General features: G+C 52.2%; 1 protein-coding gene and 1 long non-coding RNA gene across 11 annotated transcripts in view; one reads left to right on the top strand and one right to left on the bottom strand.

Moving 5' to 3' along the window:
* ANKRD11 (ankyrin repeat domain 11) overlaps positions 1–18722 on the bottom strand; it is a 186490-nt gene that overhangs the window by 65827 nt on the left and 101941 nt on the right. The window contains exon 1 of one of the 6 annotated variants that reach the window (XM_025209153.1): positions 4301–4441. The exons of the other annotated variants lie outside the window; for them this stretch is intronic. The gene's annotated coding sequence lies outside the window, so the exon portion shown is untranslated. Of the gene's footprint in view, positions 1–4300; positions 4442–18722 lie in introns of those variants that run through there. 6 annotated transcript variants of the gene reach the window in all.
* On the top strand, positions 10296–17110 carry LOC112550972. 5 transcript variants are annotated; one of them, XR_003095064.1, is made up of 4 exons: positions 10323–12359; positions 13529–13632; positions 13787–14155; positions 16409–17110. It is a non-coding gene; the product is annotated as an uncharacterized LOC112550972 (long non-coding RNA). The 5 variants fall into 5 exon arrangements; XR_003095066.1 differs by having other exon boundaries at positions 10296–11785; positions 12134–14155; XR_003095065.1 differs by having other exon boundaries at positions 10309–10425; positions 11507–14155.

Below are 18722 nucleotides of genomic sequence, written 5' to 3'. Positions count from 1 at the left end.
GTGGGGACGCATGGCTCCTCTCTTCAGGCGTGCACCGACAGCCCGTCACCCCGCTCTCCTGTACTGATTGCTGCCAAAGCAGCGGCTCCGCAGCCACCTGCATGTTGGACTCTCTTGCACGCGCCCCTGTGCAACGAGCCCGGAGCTCTGTTCTGACCGCTCGGACACAGGCTGCAGTCCCCACGTCCCGACAGCGCTAACTTGACGGGGCGTGGGAGCCCTTCTCCAGGGGACCCAAGACCAGCAAGGTGGTGCAAGCGACTCAGAGGCAGAAACAGAAGATGTATTCCTCGTGCACCGGTCCACAGCGTGGATGACAAAGGGGAACAAGGTGACCCTCAAAAGCGTCCTTGCAAGCCCCAGCATCGCAGCCAGAGCAGATCCCACCCTCTCCAAGCCCTGGGAAGTGGGCTGCCCTGCTGCAGATCTCTCCTTGTCAGGCAGCCGGGGCTCGCGGACAGTCTCTGAGAAGCCTCTGGCCGCTTCCTCGCCACCAGCTTCATAGGCCAAGGGTCCACTCACTTAGTCCCCTCTTCCCGGCCTGTGGCTTAGCCTGGAAACAGTGAATTATTAGCATGGTTCCAGCCCCCAACAACCAGCTCCGTGTTGCTTCCTCGGGGGCCCTGATCCGTACTGCTGTTTGACCGTCCCTGCCTTGGCTTGCTTAATAGTGTGCCATAAACCCACGGAGTCACGCGCTGCGCTCACAAATAATACCCCACCTATTTCCCAGTGCCTCGCAGCTGTGTCCCGCGCTCCGGGAAGTGGGTATTCCTATCTCCTAGCCTGTCACATGCAGCCTTCCCCCACTCGCCCAAACGGGCCGAGCGATGCAGATTTCTCCAATGCACAACGGTGATCCCGATCCCGTGACCACCGGGCCAGGACACGTGCCAACGGGGTGAGGGGGCAGATCTGGGCCAGCCACATCCAAGACAGGGCTGCAGGTGAATCGGAGGCTTTGCTTCTGGACCCCCGAGACCCCCACTCTCGGAAAACAACCGGGAGCTCATCCGCAAGCCAGCGCCCGACACGAGCCCTACGCTCGTGAACCTTGGAACGAACTTTTCCTTACGCAGCAGCACAACTTGTGTGAGCGCCCCGCTCTGAGACGAAGCGCTCGGTGGCTCATAAACCCGAGGAAGTCAGTGTTTGAACCTCCTGGATTTAGGCATTTTGGTTCAAGGCAGTGTTTATTTTTTGCAGTTTTAAGCTGCGCAGCTAGATTGCTGCCGGTGCATTTTAAAGCCATTCTTAACTTAAAGCCAGCACAAAACAGTGTAAAAAACAGCAGTCTGAAGGCAAACGGCAATGTTTTTAGATACCGCTCCACCCAGCCAAAGATCCATCGAGTGCAGATGTTCGCATCGCAGCTGAAATCTGTTGAGACAGCCGAGAGCGAGGGATCAGCTGCGCTGACCCAAAGGGACGTGGGAAAAGGGCTGGGGTGGGGGGGCACAACCTGCCTTCTGCTCGTGTCTGGCTGCGCTCAAGCACAGGTGAGCAAGGCTTTCTAACCAGGAGCGACGGAGCTGAGCAGCGCCAGAGCTAGCACAGCCTCGGTATTCGCTATAAAGCCCTGTTTTAGACGGGCCGCCTCTATCTCCGCACGTTGGGCTGTAACTCTGCCTGGCTCCCCTGACCCCACGCAGGCTGTAGAGCTGGGTTCAATTCCTGCCCCGTAAATCACATCTACCCTTCGCACGGTCTTGGTCCTTTCGGGCAGACGGCACGGACCCGAGGCGCGTTTTGTTCTCCAGTCTCATGCGCAACGGACCCCAATGATTTAGCCTGGAAGCCACACACCACCCCTCACCCAGGAGTCACGGGCTGCCACGCCGAGCGCATTGATTACGGCGTGCTAATTTACATTCTAACTGCTCCGCTCCCATTGTATCAGGCCCGGTGAATGGAGGCATTGTCTCGCGCAGCGCGCTCGGCCCCGGCAAATGGGGGCCCTGTCACTACCGAACAACAAAAACAAAGCCCCAGCGCCAGTCCATTAGCATCCAAGGGGCCGGGAGCCCCCGCTGTCAGCGGCCGGATTTTTTGGAAACGAGGGCAGCGAAACAAATGGACTAGAAGCAAACCCGCGCAGCCAGGCCGGTCGCCCCAATTAAACCAGAGCCCCGCCACAGGCAGCCCCACGCGTGGCACGCCGGGCACCCGGCAACGTCACGTTGCAGCTGGGGTCCGACAACCGTGCGGCGCCTGCGCTTGCCCCAAGTCTGACCCGACTCACTCGCTCGGGATTGCAGCGGATGCCCACATCTGCTCGGGTGTGCACCGCAGATGTGGGACGCAGTGCTGAGAACTGCAGCAGCTGTCACACAGCCCGGCTCCAGCACATTTTCCATGGACGGAGGAGACATTCTCACAGGTTTAAAATACATCAGGATGGGAACGAGCCAAGCGGCCTGAAAAAGCAGCTCCGACGAATGCCAGAGACCACGCACCCTTCTAGCCGTGGCTGCGCGAGGGTAGCTCTGCTCCGTCTTTCGACAGATGTCAGGAATGTGACTGGCACCGCGGCGCTCGATGATGAACGCAGACCTCTGCGTTCGAAGGATGCCTGGGCTCTCGCAGAGCGGGCACGCCGCCACCGATTTTCCATTACAGCAAAATCTGTGCTCAACTCCTGGACCAAAGGCTCTAAAGAGCTCTGCCGGTTTGTTTATCTGCGGGATCATTTCTCTAATGTTTCATCCGAGGAGAATCTCCCAGCTACTCAGTACTGCCTTCAGCTTTTCTCTGGCGGCCTACGAGACGCGTCCTCTTCTCCCGCAGGCCCGATCCGGTGGGAACCTTTCAGCCGCCCTGCCCCAGCTGGCACTGCGCTGCTTTAGGCGGGGTAAACCAGGCGGCGCGGCGCCTTTAGCAAGCCCCCGGTCTCCGAATCCAGCTCGGAGCTCCCCTCCTGGTTTTCAAGGCTTCCCCACGCGCTCCCTCCACTCTGCCCTGCTGCATCCTCTTCTTCTCACCTCTTGGCCTCCTCCACAGCTGGCAGCTGTCCATCCCTGCCTGCTGCCACAAATTCCTCCCCTGCCTGCCTCCCCCAGACTGTCACCGCCTCAATAAATCTCGCTTTTACCTCCGCTTGGGAGACCGATGCATTTTGCACGGGGCCCTCAGAAGGATGCAGCCACGCAGAAGTATGCTGCGCCACAAGGAAACCAGAAAGGACAAAAGCAAGGGCCTGTCCCACACAGGCGAGTCTGCAGCGGGTCCGGATGGGGCAGAGACCTGGACCGCTTTATTTCCACGTGCATCCTATAGGCGCCCACAGCCCAGCTAGTGACAATGCTCCCTTGCACGGACAGGCTGGGACTTCAACCCCAAGAGCTCACTCTAGGTCGTCCATACAGGTTTCCTAGCGAGCGACCGCGAGTCCAGCCAGGAGGCATGAGCGACGCTGGCACTGGCCAGCACGGTCACTGGCCATTTTTATGGAGCTGCAGTTCTGGCGGGTCACGTGAGAGCGCCGAACCGGCCGTTTTCCAGGTGGGAAAACAGCAGCCCTGTACCGAGGGCCTGAGTCCATCTGAAAGCCGCAGGGATGCTGCCCTGAGCTCGGGAGCAACCCAGAGCCAGGCAAAATGTTCAACAGAAAAGGCACTGGATGACGCTAAATTCTCTCTTAGCCTTTTTGAGCATCCCAGGCTGCCCTGGGACAGTAATGTGGAAATCAGGCCAAAAAAAAATATAAGGAGATGCAGGTTTTGATTCTTGCTGCAGGAGAGATTTCAGGAGGATGCATTTCAAATGCCCTCCTTTGAAAGTTAGGTATCCAGATAACCAGACTTTTGCAAAAATCCAGTTGGTCTAATAAAAGAGATCACCCCTACCACGAGTTCTGGTTCCCCCTTCAAACTTTGAAGCTTGGGAGGGAGGTCTTGTATAAATAGAGCAAGCCTCTTCTAGAAGCACTGGGCAACCCTCATTCCCGGGACCGGACCGATCCTAGGACAACGCATTACACTTGGTGTCTTTTGTCTCTTGCTGCGGGGACAGCATTTGTGGGCATTTCACAACAATGGGACAGCAGTGCTCCAGCGCCGAACATCTGCATATCAATGTTCGCCTCTCCCCTCCACCCTTCCAGCCAGAGACCATAATCTTCGCTTTGTTCTGTGCCTTCAGGCCTCACCGAGTGAAAGCCCAGTTATGCAATCCCTATTCATGCCCTTTAAGCCATGAGAACATCTTTGTAGTCCAGGACAGAAAAGGAGGGGCTGGGGAAGGAAAGGGAGAGGGGTGGTAAGAAAGTTTAGGAACAAGGCTAGTGACATACTGCACTGACCTATGTTCTCTCCTTCCCTTTCTGAAATCTCCGAGGTAATCAATGCTGATTCATCACGCAGGAATCCAAACAATAGGGAAACCTAATTAATCAAAGCACATTCGTTTGAAACCAGTTGTTTCTTGAAACATATCGTTCTCCGCACGCACGCGGAGCGGCGTCGCGCGCGTTTCCACGCCCCGCGAGGACAGGCTCCTCCTGCCGAGGCGGCCAGCAGGCCACTGCTCCATGTCAGCGCGACTCTGACGGGCTGCAAAGTAGAAAATGTTTAACAGTGGTAGCAGCAACTTTCTGTGTTACGGGTGAATGGTCTTGAGTGTAAAGACCAACAGGGCTTATATTAACTGAGCTCTGTTTAGCTGCCAGCAGTGCTGGAGGGATGGCTGGTACTCCCGACTTCTGCAGCGCAGCACCAGGCCATCGCTGGGAGGGCACTGGCAGGGGAAGGGGAGCAGGGAAAGCCGAATTAATGTATCAGGGCTGGATTTCTTCCCTTCATTTCTTGCGAGGGAAAGGCGACTTTCCAAGGGAGGGAAGGTGAGATGCATTGCAATGCTGCCGCCCCCCTCCTCCCCTTTTAAGCGGATATCTGACCCGGCCCCATCTGCTCCGACTTTGTTCAAATTCCATTACTCCATCGGCTCCTTTCCTGCTAAAAGAGAGGCGTCTGGACCCGGCAGTGCGGAGCCCGGCTCCCTGCAGACTCCAGCCATGCGAGTTAACCGGAGCTATGTGGAAGCTAAAGCCTTGAGAATTCAAGCCTACATGCATCTGGCAGGCAGGAGTTATTTAGGACAACGGGATAGTTGTGCATAGCGAGAATGGGAGGCACGCGGCGCGGCACGGCGCGGGGTTCGGGTACCACAAATTAAGCCCAGACCCAGAGTCACAAACCGCCCGGCCTAGAGTTATCTGGCAGCCGTGAGACAGGTCTAGGCTGTAAAGACAATGGCAGTCAGGGCTCTCTCACAGCAAGGTTTTTATTTTATTCTCAAATCGGCCATATATTAAGGCATTTATAGCACGCTCCTCACAGTGCAATCGGAGCACCTGTTGCACCAGCTAAATCCCTCGGGGTTGCAGTATGTGAACGGGAGCTGCAAAGGTGTTTGCGCTTCTGTAGGCTAGCACATCCCCGCGCAACTCCAATCAGCAGGGATCGAGCCTGGCCCGAGGAAGAAAACCTGCAAGGCCGCCCGCACCTTTGCTCAGGCTCTTCCGAACAAATGATGGGAGAAATCGTTTTCCAACACAGAATGACTGCAAGAGCGGGGACCGTGTTGCACGGTTCGAGCGCCTGGGAGCAAACATTAGCAAAAGGGACCCATGATTTACCAAGCTTATATTTAAAAAAGGAACAAATAAAAAGTTATTAGGGTTTGCTGCGCTCTCCAAAGAGGAAAACGTACGCCAGCCTCCAGGAAGGCCCCTCGCCTTTCCATAGGTTGACTTCTTTTTTAATTTAAGGACACTACTGCTGACATTTAGTCCTTGGAGGAGGTATTTTGTACTCGCTTCACATATGCCGAGCTGAATGTAAGAGGAGTTTTTTTCCTTATAGCACTATTAAAGTGTAATTTGGTAGCCAGCCCTTCGAATAGGCTGTGGGTAGGTTTATTGTATTTCACGGTTTCTTTGCCATGAATAAGAGCCATTCTTTTGCTTTACTGAAAAACAGGAGCATGGAAGGTAACAGAACCCAAGCCTTGATGTTAAAGGCAATCTGATACAGGTCTATAAAATAAAAAAAACAGGGGGAGGAAGGTAAATTAATTTCTGCCGGAGAGGGCAAACACACAGGCTCGAGACAAGCGTCTCTTCTGGTCAAAATGTATTGCACGGTGGACGATCTCAAGGCCAGCTATAGAGATTTAGGCTGGCAGGGGGGTGAAATCAAGGCCTGCTGCGAATGAGGAATTTCTTCTGCTGAACTGAAAAGCAGACAACATCGAAAAAGCAATGACATGTACGGTCTTGTGTGTCTGAGTCACTGCAGTGGCCCTCTGCAAAGTTAATAAGATCAGCGATGAAGCAGTGAGTAACTCAAGAGTAAACTGTCAAACAGTTACCAATTTAATTTGATAGTCTGGGCATTGTAAGGGAGATTCAGTGGCTGCTTGAGTACAATGAGGCGCTTAATGGCCGAGAGTACATCATTTTTGCTCGGTAAACTGTGTGTCAAACTCGAGACACAAATAGATTTTCGCTAGCCAGCTCAGCGCTTGTATAAACATTTCTTATGACTAGAGCGGCGGCGCATTATAGCTCCGAGAAAGCCCGTGGCCAGGGCAAGGGCCGGACACGCTCAAAGTGCACGCCCGCAGAGAAAGGAGGACGTCGAACCGTTCTTCGGTGAAGAATATCCCCAGCTTTAATGTTGCCGGTTGTAGCCGTGCTGGTCTAAGGACACAAGCAGACAAGGTTCTTGGGGTAAATGCGGTATCTTTTATTAGGAGTTGGAAACATGGTTCTCTGCAAGCTTTCGGGTACAACCACAAAAGAGTTTGTACCCCCAAACTTGCAGAGAACAATGTTTCCAACTCTTGAGTTGGCCGATAAAAGATATCACATTTACCCCAAGAACCTCGTCTGCAAATGCGATACCTTTTACGACACCAACTCCAGAGCTGGAAACATTGTTCTTTGCAAGCTTTCGGGAACCACCACAAAAGAGTTTGTACCCAAAAGCTTGCAAAGAACAATTTTGCCAACTCCTAATAAAAGAGATCACGTTTACACCAAGAACCTCGTCTGCCCAGCTTTAACGACCTAAATGCACCTGCTTACGGGTTCCACTCCCCAAAAATGAACCGGCGACGTCTGATCGTCTGCGGAGGCCAAAGCCTTAACCCTAACCTTGAGAAACGTTGCTTCGTGGCTCTTAATGGTTCGAACTGACAATGCGCCGATACGAACAGACGCTCCCCAGCAGTTTCTCAGCCTTTCAACAGGACTGCGTAGGCGTTGAATTCTGAAGCTAATCACCTTAGCAACGGCTCTAAACATATGTGCAGTGACATCAGCTGATTTTTGAAAGCTGTAAATAGAGGATAATAGCACGAAAAAAATTCTGGATTCAAGCCAAGACCTGAAAAACCATACTATTAAGACACTGCCTGTAATTCGATGTATGCAAACTTGTTTGTATCCCCCCCACCCCAAAATCGGTATAATTATACACCTAACAACAATTAACGCATAACGCGGTTGGCTAACTGTCCTTGTGCAACTTGCTCACGGTTTTAAGAAATAGCCCGAAAGAGCGTGGATTTGGGAGAAACCCGCTGCTTCCAAACGAGACGGGATCTGGAAGCAGTGCCGGGAAACAGAAAACAGGCTGAAAGGAAAAATGGTACAACACACAGCCTTGCACACCTAACAGGGTACAACACACAGCCTTGCACACCTAAAATGGTACAAACACAGAGCCTTGCACACTTAAAATGGGCGAGTAACACCCTTGCTTCCAGATAAAAGGTAGGCCAGTTGCAAATGCACAATCATCTTGTGCAACGAGGCTTTTGGGGGCATTGGTGAATTTTGCCGTGCTGACTAACGCACGCTGGACTCCGTGGCTGTTTATCAGTTATGGCAAAAGTCAGCTTGGAGAGCAGATTAACACGACGGGCTGCTCTGGGCACCCAGCAAGGAGCCCAGCAAAAATAAGTAGGATGAACTCATTCGGAGAAGGCCAGGCTGGCAGGCAGACAGCTTGAAAGGCTCGCACCGACCAGAAGTACTTATGTTTGGGACCTCGGTCATTAAGATCTTTAACTGTCAATTTAGAGAGTCTTCCACTCGCCCACCAGAGTAAGGCACGCAGACAATATCCTTTTTGTTTTCCCTGCTGTATTTTGACCCATATTTCTAAAATTTATGCTGAAGACCGCGTGCCCTGGCCGGCTGAAACAAGCCCCCGCAGTGCCTCCGTGTATGGAGCTGGCATCCTGAGAGGGAGCCAGAGAAGAGGGGAGAAATGGACTTAATAGGATTTTCAAATGTCAAAAAATATCTTTAGCAGCCCCATTTGCGCAGCGCCTTAGTACTCACTGAACTTGAAAGCGAAATTTGCTGTGCAAAGAACACAGCTCGCATGCTAAATGGACCCGAGAAACAGCGCTGCTACAGCACAAAACCGTCACACGCATTCACTCCTTCTCCTAGCAATTAACCCTCAAGAACCTCGCTGCTCCCTCCCCTGCAATTGCAGAAGAGACCCAGGAAGGAAGATGCGTGTTGCTCTGCAATTTGGATGTATTATTCATCTTTGAAGAAACTAGCTCCAGGAAAAGGTGTGCAACAGTCCCCGCTACCCGCCAAGGATCCCTTTACAAAGCATCTCGCCCTGGGAGCATTTTTAAAGGAGATGGTAAAAAGCCAAAAAACAAAAAATAAAAGCACCTTGGGTGAAAGAAGGGGCTTGCTCATAGCGCCTCTTCCCGCGGCGTGCGGTGTCATCTGCTCCGCACCAGCGGCCGAACAACCCAGAGCTGGAAGCTTTTCAGAGGCGCTGTGTGCAGGCCCTGATGCTACAGCCCTGGCTCGTGAAAATACCTCCACAGAAACAGAGCCCACGAGCTTGCCGGCTGGATCCGGAGAGACGTGCAGACAACTGAACACAGGCAAGAAGGCAGGGCTTTTTTGTTTCATCGTTTTGTTCATTCAAATGAGACCGCAACAGCCCCAAGAAAGAGGCCGTGTGCTGAGAAGATCACCTATGCTGACCATTTAGCATTCGTGTCGCATGTGAAAGTGCTCTCTCTAAAACCCTGCAGATCTTGTCCTCTACCGAGAAGATCTGCTAAGTCCCAGGGAGTTATCGAAGATTTGAAGGTCAGGTGGAGGCAGAAGTCTATGAGAAACCGGCCTTAATCAGGGAAAGGCAACTCTCTGGTTCCTGCCTCTGAATCTGAAGCGGGTGTTCGTGCCCGAAAGCTTGCAAAGAAGAATTTTTCCAACTATCTGAGTTGGTCTAATAAAACTAATCAGATGTACCCAAAGGACCGTGTCTGCCTATGTCCTTAGACAAACACGGCTACAACCCACCTCTGAATCTCGCACGCTCACTGACTGATCTAAAGGGTGCCTGGATTACTCCCCATACACTTCACACAGGGGAAAGGGATGGCCCTCCGGCATGGCACCGTCTACTCTGGCTGGGATGATGTAGTTGGGCTGGTCCTGCTTTAAGGACTAGATGTGACCTTCCCACCCAAATTTTCCATGATTCGCTGATCTGCACAGGGAAAGCTGTGGTGACCCAGTGTTTCTGATGCCTCTACAAATTCGGAGTCTCTTGAAAACTGTTGTGCCTCATGATGGCTCGGGGTCGGACTAGTAGTGCAGACCTGGGGTCATTTCACCTGACCCCAGGTATCTTTCCTGCTTGGTGCAGGGGGCTGGACCCAACGATCTTCTGAGGTCCCTTCTGGCCTTGCAATCTAGGAAACAGCGTCCCAAAAGAGAAGACGGCGTTCGAGTGGTCCAGGAATGATGCGAGGGGCCAGAATTTCTCTGGGTGATCTCTTTTATTGGACCAACTTCCTAGCTGGGATGGAGTCAGAGGAGCTTTCAAGTGCAAGATGCTCTTCTTTAGGTCTTGCAGCGTGTTGGACTCGAAAGCTTGTCTAACTCCATCCCAACTATGCAGTTGATCCAATAAAAGAGATCACCCAGAGAAATTCTGGCCCCTCGCATAATTGCTGACCAACAGACTTCCCATATCCCTGAAGAAGGGTGTTTGTGCCCAAAAGCTTGCAAAGAACAATTTTACTGACTATTCAGTTGGTCTAATAAAAGAGATCATGTCTACCCAAAGAACCTTGTCTATCCCAACTATGCAGCTGGTCAAACTGAAAGACATCACCCAAAGAAATCCTTGCCTCTGCCTAGAGAGAAGGGAATTGTGACATTTTCTAGATCTTCCCCTACTTTTTTGCCCTTGTCCAGGGTTCAAACAATTGTACTATGTTAAAAATGATTAACTCAGGGGCGTTAGTTGGAGCACACGTGCTGCAGGAGAAGACAAAGCGCCTGGGCAGCATCAGGAAACGCTGCAGTCACCAAGCCCGAGCAACACCGAATGATCGCACGTCTGAGGCCAGAGATCAGCAGATTTCTGGAAGGTCTGTCTGGCTTTGCACATTATTGTCCCCGGTCTGCTCCAGGTCAGGGGCCGAAGAGGGAGGGGGAGGAGATCTTTTTGCAAGTTCTGCAAAAAAAAAAAAAAGCAGAGCTTTTCCTTTAAGACCCATTGCATCTAAGAGAGAAACTCCAAGTGCTTGCTCTGATCTGAAAATCTGTGCCTCATTGGGGCATCATTAACTGTGCAAGCATGGGTCGTTGTGTCGAGATTATCCTCCCTCCCCAGGCCAAAAATAAGTGATTTGGACACTCGGCAGCTCTGAAACCCACCAGCGTAAGGAGAGTTTTCTTGGAAGCTGCTCTGCCGCTGGAGGGACTGAGATAGCGGTGCGCATTTTTGGTCTTTGATCAAGGGAGGTGCCGAGATGCAGGCTTCCCTCCTCTCCTCCCCATGAATGCTGGGGTCCAAACCCCCCAGGAAAAAGCTTCTTAGGTTCCCACATGCAGGAGCTGATGCAGACGCTCCGATGTCGCAAGGGGATGGGGTAGAGCTGGCAGTGCCAATCTGGGACCGTTTAGCAAAGGGGGCTCAAGGCAAAGCATCCTCCAGAGCAAGCTGTTTTTCTCCGGGAAACATCGGAGGCGTTTATATTGCTCCGCAGCTCCTGAGCTCAGCTTTCCAGGGGGACCCAACAGTTTAGAAACATTTCAGTTATTGCCCCATAAACCCATTAGTATTTCCAGACAGTTTGCATCCGAGCATGCTACTGATTCCTTGGGAATACCTTTGTAGGAAATGCTCCAAGTCACAGGGAGGCACTGGGGGGCTAAAGGGAACGAGTACAGTGCCGGGAGTCCCAGTCCTGACCGTGGCCAAGCTGCATGATGAGAACTTCAGTGCTCTCAGGGCTTAATTTCTGCTCAGTGCCCAGCAACTTTTGCCCACGGGACTTGGGGGGAGAGGGAGGGAAGTCCGGGAAGGGCGTCATGCTAGCAGCCTAGGCACACACCGAGGACATGCACACGGGACTGCCCGTGCCCTATGCCAACCCCGAGACTGGAAGAGGATGGAAAGGCACGGTCCACCTCTCTCAGGTCTCTTGTGGCTTCTTTGCTCACAAGTGCACAGCTCAGTGCAGGGGGCCAGAAGCGATGGCTGCGGGTGCAGAGGCACGCCTTGCACATGGTGTGAGCCGAAGACGCTAGTACCAGCCCAGGTGCCTGGTCCAGAGGATGACAGGCCAATGGAGCACATGCAGGATGACCAAGAGGATGCAACTTCACAGGACCCAGCAAAGCAAGAGAGTCTGCAAGTCGTGCCTGGTCTGCGCCAGCTCTGGCTAAGCCGCGGGTTCAATGCATTTCCAGAGCTGCAGCCAGCGCAAAGGGACAGCGGGACAGGTATGATTTTAAGCGTAGGCAAACCTGTGGTGCAGGGGATGCGGGATGTGTGTGCAAGTGGAGAGGCGCTGCATTCGTGCTGTGCATTGCTGGCTACCCGACACTACAGGTAGATAAAAATATTCCAAAGTTTTGAAGGGCCAACACCCCTGTGACCTTTGGGGGAGCTTCAGCCTGAGTCCCTTGGGCTTCCTCTTCTGAAAGGCTTCACAGGAATGTTGTAATTCAAGCACTGGCCTCTCCCCCCAAGGAGCCTGGCTCCGGTCAGGGGGAGGGGAGAGGAGTTTGGGATGAAGTAAGCGGCTATGCACGTGAGTTTGGAGGCCCTTTAAAGGAAGCTGCTTTTAGGTCAGGAGTCATCTGGAGCCCTATTACCCAGGAGCAGATATAAACAGAGTCTGCAACAGGCAGGACCACAGCCAGGCTTGCAAACCTCCTTTGGGACGTCCCTCCAGCCACGGGCATGGAGATGAGCAACACTCACGCTGTGCTCGCTGCATGTTCCACAAGAGAGGACCGGACCTCTGCTCCAGTTCAACCCGCGGGCCTCAACCATCAGCCCCTCTCTTCTCAGGTATTTACACCTTTAAAAGCAACTAAGCACAAAATAGCATTCAAGCCGTCTCAGCAGCCCCTGGGGAGCTAGCTCAGATGTGCTCTGGCATTAACAGCATCATGGGACAGGTAAGGCAGTCACCCATGATTTATCGCACTATCTCCCCATCTCATCAGGTAGCTAAATGGGCAGTCATCCTAATCCACTCTAAGGCGCTTAGGCTTTTCCTTGGTGCAATGTGATGCATGCTAAACCTCCACGCTCCCTTCCTGGGTGAGAAGCAGTCGCTCGGTTTGCTGCATGGAAGGACCCGAGCGTTTTCAGCTCGAGTCCCACTGAAGCCGAGTTGCACGTGAAGCTCCCTGCCATCCCCAACACATATGCCTATGTCCTTGCAAGGTTTGCATATGGTTCTCTGTAAGGAAACTATGAGAGACAGGGCCCTAATCACCTCTAACCTGCTCATTCATGCCTCAAGCGCCCAGAGGGATCGGGCACACTGCTGGAGGAAAGGGGCATCAGTAGGTATCGAGCAGAGGAGTGAAGGGCACAGTCTCTGAATCAGAAGTGCCTGGACTCTAAATGCTGGGCAAGTGGGAGAGGAACAGTGGGGAAAAACCTCCGTCATGCCCAGTTCCCTCTGCCCTTCAGCATCCGCCCCCTGCCCGCATGACACAGGGTGCTCAGCCAGTACATGGCAGTTTTTCTGTTCTGATGACCATCCTCGGTCCCGCTTGTTCAGCACCAAGGCCTGTTTGTCCCAAAGCTCCCGGGAGCTGCGGTGCACAGCAGCAGCGGGGTTTTAGCAGAATCCACCTGTTTTTTCCAACTGAGGCACCCTCCTGATACCACAACACGCACAGTCATTTCAGCAGAGCTACAGGTTGCACATGCAGGGAGCTAAACCCCAGCAGCATGCTCAGGATGCATCTCCCAGACATTCCCCAGGGTCACGGCGTCCAGGGGTGACCTGGTGAGAGTGACAGGCCAGTGGCCTTATAACCCTGCTGTTGTCCAGCCCTGCTTGGAGCAGCTGGCGGGGAGGGCAGTGAATGCAGCATCTGGGACAGGAGGGAGGTGAAAGCAGCATCAGGGCTTCCAAGACAGCCCTGCTCGGAAGCCAGAGACTGGGGCCCGAGATGCTTCTGCTGCCTTAACATGGCTATTTTATTTTCACGCTGAACAAGGCCTCAGCCACCATCTTCCTGGAAGCTCATCACTGTCTGGAGGTGTCCGGTCATTCCCCCCCACCACGTACACCTGACTCCCCTCCAGCTCGGCGTCTCCACAGGTAAACAGCAGGTGATGCTACCACACGATGCGCTAGCTCTGCACGCTGGCTCCACCAGCCTCGCACTCTGTAGCCGGGGAGAACTGCTGCGGTTGCCCCACGTTGTTCACTCTGCTTGCATAAACGCTTCACTTGTCTCCTTTACGCTCCTCAGACAGGGCTGATCCTGCCTTGAGCAGAGGACCGGACTAGACGTGACCTTGTGAGGCCCCTTCCAGCCCTGCTGTGTTAGGACTCTGCTCTTTGACGGCAGGCTTGCAGCGCGATGGGGAGATGCGAGTGCTGAGCCGGCCTCCACGTCGCTAGCTCCAGGACAGCAGCATGGTACCCATGGCAGGGTCCTGCATGGGCAAACCCAGCCCTGCTGAAGCAGCCACAGCTACCCCATTATCAGTGCGGCACAGCTACAAGGGTGCACTTGGCCACGCTGCACGCACACCTGCAATGGCAATGGGGACACACGCAACAGTGAATGCACAAATCCTGCCTATTCACTCCGCAATGGATCCTGCTTCCTTTATTTGTAAGCCAAAGTATTTACAAGGCCCTATTACTCCTAAACCCTTTGGCTTCCAGCAGCTCATCCTGCATTTCAGGACCCTGCCACTTGCTTGGACTGCAGGCTCTTTGGGGCAGCGAGCACTTCTCTCTGTGCATGAGGACACAGCACAGGGGCCCATGCTCCAGCCTGGGTCCCCTGGGCATCGCCATCCTAGAAAGGTGAAATGCCTACACACCTATCTGCTACCTAGCCCTGACCTGCTTCACCCCATCCCCTCCTGGAAACCTTCCAGTACCTGCTCTTTACTTCCAACAGCTTGCGTGGCCTCCTGTGAGGGTATAGGGGCACTCTGTCATCCCACTGTCTTTCTGGGCAGAGCTGAAGTCAGCTGTCCATCAAGTGGTGTCCTGTAGGACTGCTCTGCCGGGGGGGGACACGACCCTGTGGGTGAAGGACAAGGCTGTCCAGACCCGGGCTGTCTTGCCCTACTTGCTGTGCGACGCTGGGCATTTCGTTCCCCCAGGAATGCTGCCGCTGCGTTCATTCACTAATGCACGTAAGCCCAGATTCTCATCTGGAAATGGAGATCACAAAGCAGTCACGCACATGACCTTGCAGCATCTACACACGTGATTTTTATCCACTGCAATCCTCAAACCCCTGCTCTTAAATACCTCTTAGCCTAGGACTGCATTGCTCCCAGCTCTCTCCCTTCCCATCGCACTGACGGCCTCAATCATTTCTTCTGCATCGATCAGTAACCTGGTTTGCTTTCTCCTACTTGCATTCTCCGCATGGGCTACTCATCACTCACTTCCAGGGACAGAGTCAGCTTGAAATCCACTGCTTTCTAGACCGCTGTCTGTAGCAGCCCCTGGTGCTGCACCTGCATTTTGGGGCCTCTGTGGTTTTACAATCCTGTTTTCCATCCCTTTCAAGGTCTCTCTCCTTCCCACGACAGACGTGCGCCAACGGGGAGGGTCCGAGGGATGCAAGAAAGGTCTCTGGACATGCAGTGCCAAAAGCACCCGGTGCAGTCCCTCAGGGGACTCCCCTCCTCTTGCCACGGAGGCGAGGGGCTGGGGTGGCGCGGGCGCTAAGGCACATGGTTAACAGCCCGGGGCTCCCAAACATGAAGCCGTAGCATGGCCTGGCAAAAAATCTGCGAATTCTGCTAAATACCTTGTCACAAGGATGCAGGAAAGGACTGCAGAGGCTGCTTGGGAAAGGCAAGAGCTGAGCAGCAGGCCCAGGGAAGCAGCCCTACGGCTGAGTTCAGGCTCAGGGTTTCTTCCAAACCTCAGAAATCTGCATGCTCTTTGGGATGTGAAAACGCACATCCCGCTGAATCAACCACTTTGGGTACTACTTCCCAGGTGGGTCCATGTACTGGTGTGTACTGGGAAGGGGCAGAAGGCGGCCCCCAAAAGTTGGGAATAACTCAGCACACCCATCTGCTTATCCTTCCCACAGTCCCAGAGAGTCAAGGCATTGTCACCTGTCTACTCCATGAGTGAATTTGGACCTAAAATACACCTTACAAATTTCAAAATGCCAATTCGGGTCAAAAGTCCTAGCTGGAAAGACTCGCGCTGGATATCCACACACTGGGGCTGTTGGATGGCGTTTAAAAAGGCCATGTGGCTAAGCCAACTGCAGTTGGATGGCGTTTAAAAAGGCCATGTGGCTAGGCCCACTGCCCCAACCACTTTTTTTTTTCTTTTTTTTGCATAATACAAAATTTATTTTACCATATGTAAAATTCATTTGTGTAGTTGCACACCCTGGTAGACTTGAATGGGCAAAGGAGTATTTCAACTCCCAGTGCAATTTATTATTTAAAAGCAGTAAAATTACATTGCTGATAAGAGAGCACAGACTGGAGAGAAGCAATGATGTAATGGGTAATAGTACTCCGGTTGCTGTATGAAACACTCTGTACATTAGCGTGTTGGCTAGGGTGGTTGCTCCTATCAATTATTTATAGTCTGCTGGCACACAGCCTGGATAGGGTCACATCGCTGAAAGCTAACTTTATCTTCATTGTTCCCAGCCTCCTGCCCAGCTGTCACTCTGTTCACTAATTTAATACACTCTCAGAGCACTGGAAAAGGACGCAAGATTTTTGTTATATTCTGTCCCCCTCCGAGCCGAAAGATTTATGTATGCATTTTTGCTGCTAATTGAAGGGTTTTTAACAGAAAGAAGTATTTATCTTGCTTAAATCAGCAAGTTATTCTCTCTTTTTTCTTTTTTTCTTTTTTTTTTTTTGAGAGAGAGAGATCCCGGCACAATCCCTGAGGTCACTGCCCTGGCAGCTCCAGAGCTGCCGTCTTCTCCAGACGGGTCCTTTCGCGTGCGGCCTACTTCAGCATCACTGAAATGGTGGCTGCGAGTCAGCTGTGCTGCAGAGGTGGACCGTGCCTGTTAAACACCGTGCCAGATGAAGGGCAGACTGCATTGCACATTCAGTTTCTTTCATATCACAGCAAAAACTATTCAATTATTCATGTGAGCAGGGTCTGGTGGGGAAGAAGGGAGAGCTCTGCAGGTGTCCAGCACAACCAGAGCTCCTGGATAATATTTCTGCTTCAGTCCACAAATCCAGAAATTCAGAAGTGAGGTTTAACTCCTCTGAATGTCACTGCAGGGGGAAGAGCTGTACAATGCCGAGGATGACACTCTGCAGGTTAGAGCCCTGGCCTTACCGTGCACGAATACATGGACACAATATTCATTTAAGACCGTTAAATCCCGTATCCCTTTAGAGGTAAAATGGGCCATTCATCTGAATCCACTGCAAGTCTCTGTAGGGCTTGTTTTCATTCACTTGAAAGATGGAGTTTCTTGATTAGTCATGAAGTCTAAATTGGATTTCTATCCCTATTGAGATGATATAACTGTCCATAAATTTGCTGGGGAGGGGGGAGGAAGGGGAAGGATAGTGTAGCTGAACACAAGTCGTAACAGAAAGCCCTGAAATAAAGAGAGATGCAAGTTAACACTCACTCCTGAAAACTTTTTACTTATTACAAGTAATGCTTGGGAAGGCTGCGGTGCGGGGCTGGATTTCTCATCAAGGCACTGATCACCTTATCCGTTATAGATTTCACAGATGTTTAGGGCTGGACGGGACCTCAGCAGATCATCGAGCTCGACCCCCCGCCCCTGCCAGTCTACAAGGCAAAGGACAAGGCTTACCCCGGTAGCTTTTCAAGACCTGAGACATGCTACTTAAACTAACTGTTAGCCTGGCTCAATATCTACATTAAAAAAAGCCATCTGACTCCTTCCTGCCAGCTGTTTCAGGGCCTCTACCACTAGCCATATAGATGCTACATTAGAAAATCCCCCTTGTTAAGACAGGTGTCACGAGGTGAGCTTTTTTTGCCCCATTTCATAATTACCTGATCATCCTAACATGCCTATTAGTTCACTGAATGATAGACTCGTAGAAAATGAGGGCGGGAAGGGAGCTCAGGAGGGCACATCTAGTCCAACCCCTGCTCAAAGCAGGACCAGCCCCAGCTGCATCACCCCAGCCAAGGCTTTGTCTACCCGGGTCTTCAAAACCTGCAAGGACGGAGACTGCACCACCTCTCTGGGGAACCTGTTCCAGTGCTTCACCACCCTCCTCGTGAGACAGTTTTTCCTAATATCCAACCTCAACTTCCCTTGCTGCAATGTGAGCCCATTGCTCCTTGTCCTGCCATCTGCCCCAACTGAGAACAGCCCAGCTCCGTCCTCTTTGCAGCCCCGCGCAGGGAGGTGAAGGCTGCTGTTCAATCCCCCTCGGTCTTCTCTTCTGCAGATTAAATAGGCCCAATTCCCTCAGCCTTATTTATTCTGGAGAAGAGAAGAAAAAAGCTCACCTTGTTACACAAGATGGATTTCCAGTGTAGCACTGACACCAAACCATCCTCCTTGGGGTTTAATTCTGATTCTGAAATCAAGGAAAGGTATTTTTCAGGGCTCCCCCTTCTCCGAAAGGTCTAAAACTGAGGTTGGTTGCATTTTTTTATAACTTAATAAACTGGCCGATATCATATCAAGTACTGAGCCATATACGGATGTTATCTGGGCAAATAAAGAAAAAGATTCTGATAGTCATAGAGCACAGTCAACCTCATTAAAAAGCCTGCATCTGCACAAAAAGGAAGCTGCCTTTGAAAATATACAGGCGCAAGAGGAAGCAAGCTCATTATTTATGTGACAAAAACAAGAGGCTCGTGTAATAAACAGCCGAAAGACCTCTGGCTTCAGCAGAGATGTGATTTCCAGCCGTTATTGTGACAAGGGCTGGAAACCTGGCATTGCATAACTGCAATTATTTTGAGGGCCCTTTCGCAAGACGTTGCGGTGGGCAGAACTTTTATCCAAAAGAGATTTCAATTTTGTGTCTAGCGTCGCCCAAGGAAAACAAACACGCCAGCAGGAGGACCAGCCCCAGTCGCATCCACACCCGCTCGCTGGGCAGGAAAAGGAAGTTTCGCCATGCGCCGCTTGCTCAGCCCTTTCCAATCAGCCCCGTGCTTCAGCAGCTCCAGGCCAGGCCCCGGAGCCAACCAGCAGTAACTCGGGGAAGACG

Source organism: Alligator sinensis, unplaced genomic scaffold (genome assembly GCF_000455745.1).
Source record: "Alligator sinensis unplaced genomic scaffold, ASM45574v1 scaffold255_1, whole genome shotgun sequence".
In the NCBI taxonomy this organism is placed as follows: Eukaryota; Metazoa; Chordata; order Crocodylia; family Alligatoridae; genus Alligator; species Alligator sinensis.
This window is presented reverse-complemented; position numbering and strand designations above follow the sequence as displayed.